This window comes from Anopheles darlingi, chromosome 2 (genome assembly GCF_943734745.1).
Source record: "Anopheles darlingi chromosome 2, idAnoDarlMG_H_01, whole genome shotgun sequence".
Classification (NCBI taxonomy): domain Eukaryota; kingdom Metazoa; phylum Arthropoda; class Insecta; order Diptera; family Culicidae; genus Anopheles; species Anopheles darlingi.
The window spans coordinates 74,478,214-74,491,056 of record NC_064874.1 but is presented as its reverse complement, the minus strand read 5'-3'; the positions used below and the strand labels follow the sequence as shown (position 1 = coordinate 74,491,056).

Here is a 12,843-nt window from a genome sequence, read left to right as displayed (position 1 = left end):
GAAACTATGGGACTTATGCACTTGTTTTTTGGGTTTTAATTTTTAAACACATTTGTATTGGAAGCTACAAATTTTGGAGGATAATTGAGACAGCTTCCGAATGCAAAATGATAGTTTTTGTGTCCGATGATGAATGAAACGCAATAAATGCAATTTTTGGTATTTACAAATTACCAGCGTGTAGTCCATTCGTCCTCCACTCCAATTATTTCTTTCGAATAGCAATGGCACCTCATACTGCACATAATCGTGTTGATCTTGCCATATGTAATGTATAAATTTACCCTCACGGATTTTTGTTTTTTTGGTGCCGAAACCGATGCATGCGTTTTCAGACCGATACCGATGCATAAGGTTGTTTTGAAATTCCTTTACGTTTTTCTACCATATTTCGATGATAGCTTCCAATCCTTAACAATGCCAATTTTATACTTTTTTGAGATTGCTGGCAAAAAGTTATATGCATCAGCTTTTGGTTAGATAATTTTACTGAAGAATAATCAGCTTGTCAGAAATAAACACCTTTTATGGGATGAGTACTGATACTTATTACTGATACTTAGTACTGATACTAGACTTAGTGATACGTATACGATACTGATACGTATGAACGACAACTAATACGAACTGCTTTATTTCCGCAATCATCTTTTTTAATGAGTATAGAGACGCTTTCGATGCTTATTTTCATTTGTTTGATATCGTTTGCTATAAAACGTTGCTTTAATTCAAATGTAACATGCGCCATTACTAAACAGACAGCTTATCGCTCTTAACGCAAAAGAACGACATTCTATTTAAGGCACCATCTAACCAATCGAATCGATCCTGATCTTCAATCATCCATAGCACAGAAATACATCATTAAGGAATAATTCGTCGCGATGACATAACGCAACCTAAATAGAGCGCCTTTTGCTGACGCGCACAGTCCAAGCGACAGAACGGGAATAGCAGCACCAACGTTGACAAGCGTTCTGATAAGCCGAAATGCTATGCTAATCTGTGCTAATTTCCCCTTCAAAAGCCAAGCAAGACGCAACCCTTCACAGAGGGGACGGACACAAAGGGGACAAACCATTCTTCGCCCCCCCCTCCCAACAAGATAACACAGCATAACAGCGAACTGTGGCCCAATGTTGACTCGCCATGGCTTATCGCACTTCGCATTTGCTGGCGGCAGCTGTCCCACCCCGAGGGCGGTACACTCACAACCTCCCTTCGTCACTAGCACTAGCCGTACAGCATAAACTGCAGAGAAGTGCATTCTCGTGATGCCTGCAAGCGCGCACACACACCCTATTCCGGTGGCCAGTGGCCGTTTATCGCGCGTTTTGCCTGCCTGCCTGCCGACCAGCTGCTTTCTTATCGCCAATCGGCTCCAAAGGGGTGGCGGACCCCAACCCTTACGCTCACAGTCAGAGGAGGACTTTTATCGCGGTTGGCGGCTCTTCACGTGGCTCGGAAGCAGGACCACGGGTGGAAAGATTGCAGCCCTGACGACGAACCTCCGCACCTCGGACGCGCCTGCATAAAACTGCAATTGCAACAGCCTTCGGCCTGGCCTTATCTGTCTGCCGCTATCTACTCTGGTCTGCCTACTGTGGCTGTGATCATCACTAGAATGTCCCCGGGAAGGGGGCCAGTCCAGGGGTTCAAACAACAAATTGATAGTTTCACTTTGCATCGCGGTTGGTACACTGAGAGATGCGGCACTAGGCACAGTGAAGTCACATCATCTATTTAGAGCCTTTGCTCCCCTACTTTTAGCTGTTTTTGTTTCATTGTTTAAGTGGAGCTCTTTTGGGATATTTTTCTACATTTTTATTGCTTTTCTGCTCTCTTCACTAGCGGCCGGCCGGCCGGCCGGGAAGGTCTTTGTTTTTAATGTCGTTTTGTGTCGCCGGCAGCCAAGAGGTGCTCCATGCTGGGACTCCCGTTGCCATTAACTGGCTCTTCACCTGGCCGCGCACTATGCAAGCGGGACCCCTATTATTGTTGAGCGCGCTTATCTTGATTCTCATTAAAATCATATAAATATTTTCATCACCACTTCCCGGGGCCACTACTTCTCACGGGCGTCTTCTAGCCTTCCCTTCTTAACCGGCTACCTATATTCTACGTTTCGTTGCGCGAGATTGTCGATCAAAGGGAAAATCTTTCGTATCGTTAGCGATCCGGTAGGAACGATCCTTAACTTTCCTAGACCGATTTCACTTGCACAATGATACTTACACGAAACAACGAGCCTTCGGGGGAGGTGGCTAGAGTGCACTCGGAATCGAATTCTGCTCTGGTCGTTGGCTGTCTGAAGATGCTTAGTTTACGATTCACTTTACAACGAATAACCGAACTAATTTATCGATCGAACTTTTGCGCCAATTTTTTGAGATTCGTTTAAATGCCTTTTGGCCTAGGTTTGATAACGCACAACATGCACACGGTTCAAACACTGTTGCATTCGCCTTTTCCACTGTGCACTTCTATGCTTCTTTTTAAAACATTCCTATTCTGGTTTCACGTATTTCACCCTTTCCTTTTCTTGGTTATCGCGTTCGTCACAACACTTGTCACTACTCTGGGATCGAATTAACGCAAACACTTTTTCACATTATCTGCTACGCAGCTAAACACTCTCCGTAGAAACTCTAGCCGGCCTCGTGACACTCCCAGCTGCAACTCTTTGCTTAATAAGTTGAACGGTTGTGGTTGGTTTCTCGTTTTCGAACTTCTGAGGCAGCGTACTCCCGATTTCCTGGAAGAGATAAGAAACACAGAGAGACACATTAGAAACGACGAAAATGAAGAGACAATTAGAAGATGGAGCATTGTTTGAACGCGCTTTTACCGATGCGACAGGTCGAGGCATCGTGCCTGGAAAGCAGCATAGAAGGAAAGGGATCAGAAATAAAGAAGAAGGAGACGTGACAAGATGCATGGTGCCGACGACGACGAAGGCATTGATCATGATGATGATGACAATGATGGTGATGAGGGATACGGGCGAAGGAATAAAATAAAAAAAATGAAAATAAAACATAAAAATCCCATCCAGTATTTAGATAAGATCGAGGGTCACAATGGTGGCCCCGAACCTATCGACCGAGAACTCGAGCTGCTTCTGCATCGAGTTCATTTAAGGTTTATTTGATCCTAGTTGAGTTAACAAAAGCAAAGCTTAGAGAACATAAATAATATTCCACGTTAAAAAAAAATCACTCGAATTCCGAAAAAAAATCCTTTTAATTGTCGAACGGTAAATCACCTTCCTGACTGGCTGTGTTGTTGTCGAAAAGCGAATCCACGAGCGGAAAAGTCTCGTCAGATCCGGTGTTGCTTTCCGGCGCAGCGCTCGAGAGGCTGCGTCCGAATGCGCCCGATGTCGTGAGGATACTGCTGGCAGCCGCCATTGCTCCGGCTGGTGCCATTGCCATGTGCTGCCAGCATTAGACCTTGCATCCCCCGCGCGCGCGAACCACCGGAAGCCGTGGGGGCGGACGATGCGAGCCATCACGCCTGCCGAAGACGAGAATATGCTTCTCGCCGAGAGAAACACTGCGTGAGATGATTTTCTCAGCAAGGTTTTCTCACTTTGCGCGCGCGTTTCTCACCGACCGCCATCCAGCGCACCAATACAACGATGCTGAGTAAAAAAAAGAAGAAGAAGAGGGCGAAGAAATTCCGAGTCAGGAAAACGAAGCAGCCGGAATTCCGCAATAAATTTCGCCGCCAGATCTCGACTCCCGAACTCGGGCCGCTAAACGCAAGACGTACGGTCTGTGTGTGTGTTCTTGCGCCGAGAACCAGGTGGTCCAATTAAAGGACGAAAAGGGGCTGAAGTTCGAGGGTGAGCGCACCGGGTTATGATGAGCGTTGATGGCATAGAAATTGAATCCATGTCGTTTTTGATTAAGGATTCCGCATTCAACAGCTGGTATGACTTATGGAAAACCATGAAACGGATACGTCTGCACGTAATTTTGTATAGTAAAGCGCATATGTAAATTTCGTAATTTACAACTGTGTCCAAAAACTAAAGCGATATTAGATTTATTTTGAAAATTCTTTAAGTTTCCCTCCAAATCAATTTATCGCCTTTGAAGGAATCTCGCCCGGACACAATGCACTTATGCCAACGGATTTTTCAATATTACGAAACACACGCTTTAGGGTATGGGTATGGACATGACAAAAAGCGAAAAATTCACAAAATAATACGTATCTCAAACACTAATGCCTTTTTTGGGCGTAAAACTTGTCATGGTTGTTATTAACAGCGCCGACATCCTACTAAAAGTAAACAATTAAAGATATTTCTTTACGCGGGCATTACGTTTTGGACACAGTAGTACTTATTCTAAGCAGAACTTCTTCATTGCTTCATACTTTAGAAATTTTCTAGGCACCTTTTAAAAAGCACTATCCTGACTTAAAAAATGATCGTCGACGTTTCTTTTGTTTCTCGCAAAGCTGAACCACAAACACAAAAAGTTCAAAACCAAATAAACCAATTACTAGACCATTGTTACACGGCCCACCTTCGCAAGTAAGAATTCACTCGTTACACGCAATCGTTTGGCGAATATGGTTCTCCTCACTCGTTCAATTAATTAGAAGAAAAGCCGACACATTCGCCTGCAAGCTGATCCTTTGGAAAGCGACACCGCCGCGTGGTGCCGACGGTACATCCATCATTTAACCATTTAATCAGCTCGATTGATGATGTGCGACGGGAGAGAAATTATAGGAAATGGACGCAAAGACGCAGCCAATTAGTGAATGGTTTTCCAACTCGCTCGCATCGCATCGTCTTGTGTGCCCCCGAAGGCCACCCCGTGGGACTACTTTCCACAGCCCATTTTTCCGGAAGGCTTTCTGGCTGGCAAACATTACATGCGGCACACACACGTCATATCGCATCATTAACGCCGCCTGTGCATCTCCTGTGGGTGAGTCATTTTCCGCTCGTTCGTTTGCTGTACCCCATTTCCACCGATGCTTTTCCTTTATCACAAACGGTGTTTGCGCTTCATTTCTCTTCATGATAAGAAGGCATTAGCCTTTCATCGTAAGCAATTAGTTCGAGTGCAAGATCGAATCGGGTCATCGTGAGCAGTCGACTAATTAATATCATTTTTGCGGTTGTTTTCCTTCTAATCATTGCATCTTTTATCATTATGCCGATAAGAACGTGCGATAGAAGACGTGTAATGTACGGAAATTATCACTTTTTCATGCTGCTGTTACCACAGATCATCCGAAAGAAACATTACGAACGACAAATCATTCTCCGGCGGTATTCGAGGCATTAATCTATGGCCAAAGCATGCCAAAAGTCTCGATGACACGAACCAAAGTACGAAAGAAACAAACGGATAACCGCGTTGTCTCTAGACAACATCGTTCATTGGAACTGGCAGACAGAGATCGCGGAAAATCCCATTTTCTCTTGGTCATACGACCGTGCGCCGGCTAGCAAAAAGCACTGGTAGAAGCAGCAGCAGCAGCATGTCGAACGCAAAACATCGAGCGCAAACCAGTGGCAAGCTGGTCGCATCACCCATCCTCAACAGTAGCAGCATCACCAGCAGTAATGAGCGAGGATTTTAATTAAATTAATTAAAGCATTTTGGTTTTTTCACTTCTTTCCTCCCGGCAGTCACCCTCCTCGCTAGACAGAAGCGATGTTTTCGCTCCCGTTCCCTCTCGCTTTCGATGCCCATTGCTGCCGTCTCGCTTCTTCGTTCCCACACCGAGCGCAGCTTCCCGGCGAGACACCACCAACCCCACACTCCACCGCATCCTCGCTTTCCAGGCGACATTCGAGCGCGCGAAAGGATAAAACCATCCAAGGAACAAGGAAACGAAAGGGGTTTCGTGGACAAAGGGCAGGGTGGCAAGGAAGATGAATAAAAAAAATTACCTTTTATTCGTCAGATCACTCTTTCTCTTTCACTCTTTCATGCACTTTGGGACGCTCTTTCTCTTTCTTTCAATTTTCACTCACGACCGATCTCTCTCGCTCTCTGCTTTTTCAACGCTCTCTCTCTCTCTTTTCTCAAACTCACTCAAGTCGCTCACTTCATTCGCATCCGTGAGTGCTCAACGCTCTCTCTCTCTTTCTCGCTCATCTCACGACGCTCGGCGCGCGAAAGGAAGAAGATTTTGGCGATTTGCTTTGATTGCTTGGACCGCCCGGCTCACCCCGTTCCCCTTACTTCTTTCTTCACCACGGATACAGCATCAACCAGCAGCACTCCGTCACCGTGCTGGGTCGTGGGAATCTTTTTTCTTTTCTTATTTCCGTCGGCAAAACTTTTGCGTCGCACACGACGCGCTCGAACGAACTCGATTTCACTTTGGCGGCCAGCCGGCTACCAGACCCTTTTTATGTGACCTTTTAAACACTCCGCTACACTATGCGCGATTTCCACAAGCACAACAGCACCACAATTGAGCAGCATCAACGGGCACACCGGTACCGTCGAAATGATGGTCGAAATTCGGATGCTCGAGAAGACAAAGGATTTTGTTTCAAGCACGGTACGGCACGGCACAAACCGATCAACCCGTCACGCACGTCACGAAATCACACGCGGATACCGAGACCGGGTTTCAAGCCAAGCGGAGAACCGACGTGCTACAAACAACAGCACCAACTATGTCTTTTCGGACTTTGCCGGAGCGCGGAGCGACGTGACCTCCGTCTTCAACCGTCTTTTTCAAACTCTCTTTCACTTTTTCACGAACCGATCCGATTCCGCGGACCGATCCGAACCGAAAACCCGCGAACCGATCCGACGGCCTCCGAGCCCCGTGGTGAATCCCTTGGTGAGCGGTGAGAGCCATTTTTCTCACATTTATTTACACTCTCTCTCTCTCTCACTCACGCGAGCCGTTGCTAGGGGCGACCGTTGTGAAGGGAAAAGAGTGCCAGCAAAACAAAAGAAAAGTGCTTGCGGGGGTCTGCCGCGATCGGTTCCATTTGTCAACCGGCCTTCCTTTCCTCTCCTCTTCCGGTTTCTTAACTCGATCGATTGATTTGATAGCTTAATGTTCACGCAATTGATGCTCCACGTGGAAAGAGGCTAACTCTCAACATTAATAAAACATTCGTCAGGACTTCCAGGACGAATGTGCCAGTGGAAAGCGCGACTGGAAGGCGATTAGAGTGTTCCCATCATCACAAAATAACATTCTGAAAGGATTTTCCATCCCCTTTCCGTGGTGTGCTTGTTGTCTGCTACGACTGCTGCCTTTACACCGATGCTGCGCGGAGCGAGCGCGACGATGAATCCACGGACGATTGACCCACCATCAGGGGTGGGTGTGTAGTGCAAACGCGGTAATTGCAAGACGTAGACGAAGGATTCGAATCCACCCAGAGGTGCACAGACTGCACGGTTTGGTCTGTAATTCATTTATTCCAAAAGATATTCGGTTGATGAAATGGAGAACATCCCTTCAACAGCTGGTCGAGTGAGTGTCTCGACCGATGCGCTGATGTTGGCGAAAAAAGCGTGAAATAAGAAGATCACCGGGAGGATGTTTATGTCTGGGTCTGCGTTTTGCTCCGTGGCTCGACTGATTCGTTCTTCAAGCGCAACGCGACGCTGAGCATAGACGAAGGCATAAAATGGTATTCAATTTTCAACTTCTGGCCACATGTGTGTAACGAATCGTGGTTATGCTACACGCTGGTGTAGGAATATGTGTGCTAATGCTTATGCTGTATTTTTGTTAAAAGGATTTTTTATAATGCCGTTTCTTTTTCTAATCAGCGTAAAAGAAGGAAACCTTTCATATTGCTTAACCAGAAAATAGGAAAAATGAATTCGCTACACTATACGAACGTGGAGAATCGCCTCATGGGAGAGAAACAAAAAAACACAATTTCCAACACGTCCACAAGAAAACGACCGGATGTAAACAGTCCGGAACTGCAGCGCTGGCCGCCACCATCAGCAGCAGTCATTGAGTCAGTGCCGTTCCTTGCATCCTCATTTTCGCTCTCGTAAGAACGGTCATTGATGGGCTAGAGGTGCCCATTCACCAAACATGGCCATTCCAGGACGTTCGGTTTCGCGCACCTGCGGCGAAGGCGAATGATTGGCGCGATCCTTACCACGGAATGCGAGAAATCAGCTTCCTTTCATCGAATCCGAAGGTGAATCCTTACGATTTTTTGTTTGTTTTTTCAACTGCTAATCTATGATTTACTCTATAAAGCGACCAGTAAAGAGGTATTAACGATCGTTGAAATTGTTAGCAAAATAGCATAGAAATACTTCGTTCAGTTTAGAATAAAATTTTCTTCTCTAAATATTTTGTACTTGAAAGCATTTTGCTTTGCGCAACTTATGTTTTGCAAATTTTGTTTTACAATTTTGATAGACATTTCAAGCAAACACTATATTAATTATCGCTTTCGTCGTTAAGGTAACGCTAATTATGCTAAAATTTTCCGCTAAATTATTGACCATCAAAATACTGCGAAATCACTGTAGCTGGCCATTATTTCCCCCAATCGATTACTCCACTAGCGCGAGCGCCGCGTGTAATGAAGCAGCCAGCACTTTGGGCAAGAGGCGAGAGAGAGAGGGGGCAAGAAGTTCGGCATTGCAGGACACGCATCGCGCGAACCATAATCGCTCACAAAGTGCCTCGAGCTCGAGCGACGGTTTTTGGCTGGACGGAACTTTCGCTAACGAACGAACGAGAAGCTTGCCGCCAGCCAGCGAGCCAGCCAGCACCAGAGTATACTTCCCTCCGCCCTTTCCAATCCATTTCATGGCCACACCACACCTCCTCTCTCTCCCCACAAACACACACACACAGCATCCCATTTCAATCAACAACATCCCATTAGCCGCGCGCTGGCAATTGGCAGCAGGCAGGCAGGCAGGCAGTGCAGCTACAACCGGGGGGCTCAATGCTGTTGGGCGATTCGGTTGAACAGTCGTCAGTGCGAGGAAAAGCGAGAGCCACCGATGATGGTGGGTGGGTGGGTGTATGGCAGGGTGCCTGGCAACAGCAGCAGCAGCAGCAGCTCCTGCTCGAGGCTGCCACCCTAGAAGGAATGCCATTAATTAGAAAATTTTAATTCAACCCTTCAATTTTTAATAAGCTTCTTGTTAAAATGACATAAATTTTTAATTAAAATTTAATTATCATTATTGTGTGGCTGCTGTTGGGGTGGGGGTGGGGGGGCTGGGAGGTGGGTGGTGGGTGGGGCGCCAGTAAATGATGTTGGGGCAGACAGTGGGCGCTGAAACACGAGCCTGAGAGTGCTCTCTGTATACCAAAGACAGAGAAAGAGAGGGAGAGAGAGCAAACGAGAAAAAGAGTGCGCTGCTAGCCAGCATTTGTAGCGAAGGACAACAGGATACCAGGACATGATGATTGTTCAGAACCCATCCGGGAAGACGCTACAAAGTGCTCGAATCGTTTGCGTTTCCTAGCAACAAAATGTAATGTACTTTCTTGGAGTCGCAAGAAGAGACGCCACGTGCTCGCTGGTTGCTTGTTCTTGACCTTTTTGGCCGAGTTTTAAGGTTTACACATTTTTACACACATTACTTAGCGAGTAAATATTGAAAAAGCATAAAGCACTGCTGCACCAGTTGCAACAATTGCATGGGATCGATTAGGATAACACAAACAACCATACAAACGACATGCGAAACAATGAAAAGAACGCGAAAGAAACGCGTCTCGAGCTTATCGAGCACCACAATGAACCACAAATTGCACGCTTGCGATTGAGCGAGCGGCCACGAGACGACGGACTCGGCGACATTTGGCGACACTCACGGATACCAAGCGATGACGATAATGACGGTGATGATGATGATGATGGCAAGCAGCGAGATGCGCGATAGCACGCTGCGACGTCCGCGGTAGCCAATTTTCTCCAAGAAAACCACCACCCCCTTTCCGGGACGAGGACTCTTGTTCTTCTTCCGTCGCGTCGTGCCTTCTCTGGGGGGTTGGAAACTCCTAATTGAATTGTGGTGGCAGAGAGAGGGAGAGAAAGGGAGGACAGGGGGAGGGCAGGAGGCGCCACAGACCCGCGGTAACCGACCTGGCGGTAGTATCCTGGTATGCTCGGGGAGTCGCTCAAGTTCCATTTTAGAATTCGTAAGAAAGAACAAGGTGACACCGGTGACGGAAGAGGAGGAGAAGGAGGAAGGGATTCGTGTTGGCAAAAGGGGTTTTGCAAGAGGGTGGCAAGTGGCAAGTGGGGGTGGTGGATGGGAGGAAATGTTAATTAGAAAATAAGTAAACAAAGCGAGCAAGCGAAACCATTCGCGAACGGAGTCTGAGAAGGAGTCTGAGGAGAGCAGCGCGACTGTCTCGTTCTGTGTGTCGCCCTCTCTCTCTATCTCTCTCTCTCGACGTTGGTGGTATGGAAGGGGATGATGATGCTCTGGTGTCGAACAATAAGACATTTGATTCACGAGCTGCTGCGTGAGCGACAAGAACTCTTCGAGCGGCACGAAAACGCCGTTGATTGATGGAGCGGACAAGACGAGACGACGAGACGACGAGACTTGTTCTACGCCGGCAGATGGACGGGGACGAAGGGACGACAGTCGAGGCAATCGAGGTTTGTCATTGGCCGGTCGGTCGCTCGGTCTGTCGTTCGGTCGATCCCAAAAACCGAATTAGTGAGGAACAATTGAATCTTAATTGAAATGAGTTCGGGTTGAACGAATCCGATAAATGCCGGAAGATTGCCTTCTTCAAGCGAAACGTTTTAATCAACCACCGACCACCACCGACCACCCCCGGGATCGTCATCATCCTCATCGAGCTCATTCGAGTCATGTTAAGGAGACATTCGTTCCGATAGCACCGAAAGGTACCGCTAGAAACGAACGGAAAGGTCTCCATTTATCATATTGTCCACGAGAGGGCGATGACCTTCTCCACGCACCATTTTAGGGAGGGGGGGTTGGGAAAGCCTGGAGTGCGGGCGAAATTGCGTTGCGTTTGCGACAATGAAAGAAAAAACAAAACAGGAAGAGAAAGAAAATCCATCTGCCGGCTGATCGATTGGAGGAGGTCTCGAACCGATCGATCGATGCTGATGTGGTGGAAAATTAATCTTCACTTTTCAGTGATAGGGTGAGGACAACGAATCGAGGGAGAAATGTGCGTTCGACAGGACAGACGGGCAACCTAAATCGGGAAAACCGGGAAAACCGTTTCTAAAGTTTGAGCGGATGGCAAGATATGGATTTTAGACCAAATCCAGTTATCTGCATTTCCGGTGAGACATATCTGCTGATGTACAGGGAGATTCCAATCAAAGTGCCCTCACTTAGCCAAGAGAGGAGTCCCCTGAGTGTGTTTTTTTTTTGTCTATCAAAAAGACATCTTATTGCGGCAACGCAACGCACATGTCTTTGTCCTTGAGACGCAACGAGACACCGGAAATGAAATTTAAATTTGTTTTCCAAAGTTTTCCCTCTACCTTCTACTCTCCTCTATCTGCACCACAACCCTCCGATAGAAACCACTTTAAGGCCAATTGGGTTAACCGGGCGCCGGGTTTTCGGCGGGCAAGCCATCTGCTCGCTTAATTGATATTATTAGCCTTAAGTGCAGCCCGTGCCAAGCGGGGGGAAAACCCGGGTTTCCGGTGATGGGGATGGGGGTTGTATCCTTTTTTAATTCCCTCCCGCTTCATCCCCAAATTTTGGCCTCGAGCTCCAACGCGAAGGAAGCTGCTTCGTCTTCGCCAAAAAACCATCATCTGCAATGTTGCAAAGGCACTGGAGCGGTAGGGAGGGACGGTAGAGTGGTGCCGTTACCCGTTTTAATTCACTGTACGGCGGTGAAGTAAGCAATTTGAGACGATCCTTCCTTGGGAGTCTGGTGGGGGGAAGTGAGGAAGAATTAACCGGAAAAATTCGCGCAACTTTTTCCTCGCTTAATCCATTTAAGCCTCTTCTCGCCACCACCAGCGGAGGGGCCCAGAGTATTGTGGATGGTGCGACTCCTTCTTCCTTATATCCTTGTATCGTGTGTCCTTATTCTGGTGTTTTTTTGTTGTTATCTTACGTTCCATTTCTCGAAACGGCCAACATCTTTTACATCTTTCGGCCACCGGCAGCAGAAGCGACGGAAAATGAGGATTAAAATCCACCGTCGCACCAGAGCTGTTCCTGCTGTTGCGGAAGCAGAGTATGATGCGTGGTTGATGCGCGGACACTGGAGATGAGATCTGCACCACTGCACTGCTACTGGCGTCACCGTTCGCCCCCAGGATTAAGCGGATTCGCTCTCGCTGCGGCGTAAAGTGGTCATAATTTTCAAGTCAAGAAGTCAGCCCACAGCACACCAGCTTCTCGGAACCACTGGGAGTTAATTAGTCCTCCCGAGGACGGGGTAAGGATGCAACCTTGGGTTTTGGGTTGGTTTTGTTCTATTCTTCGCCAACTCGGAGCGCCACTGAGCTAACGAGCTGTTCTATGAATCCTACAAATACCTGTTCGAAATCTGAACTACCTCTCCCCTTCCGATCGCACTAATTGCTGATTGATCCTTTGGATTCATTAGAAGCGTTTTCATAAGGCCTGGCACTCGACATCGCTTCCAAAACGGTCTCGAGCCGATCATCCGCATCAAGAGGGTGGTGCGTCCTTCGCTCACGAACGCAGCAACCCCCTTTTTTCGTGGAATTCACTTGCAAAACACATCGAAGCAACCCACCGACGTTCGCATACAAGCTTCTCAACTTCATTATCCCCGAAACGTGCGCCTGCTTTGACGGTCGCCACTTGTGCTCGAAGGAAGGAGCAACAGCAACAGCAGTAGCGCCAGCATCGAGCGACC

General features: G+C 47.4%; 1 protein-coding gene across 2 annotated transcripts in view; it reads right to left on the bottom strand.

Moving 5' to 3' along the window:
• LOC125958913 (LIM homeobox transcription factor 1-alpha) overlaps positions 1-6,666 on the bottom strand; it is a 31,583-nt gene extending 24,917 nt beyond the window's left edge. The window contains exons 1-2 of one of the 2 annotated variants that reach the window (XM_049691732.1): positions 5,924-6,666; positions 2,236-2,755 (exon numbers count right to left, since the gene is read on the bottom strand). The gene's annotated coding sequence lies outside the window, so the exon portion shown is untranslated. Of the gene's footprint in view, positions 1-2,235; positions 2,756-3,265; positions 3,337-5,923 lie in introns of those variants that run through there. The other variant, XM_049691733.1, reaches the window with a different exon arrangement.
• Positions 6,667-12,843: the final 6,177 nt, after the last annotated feature.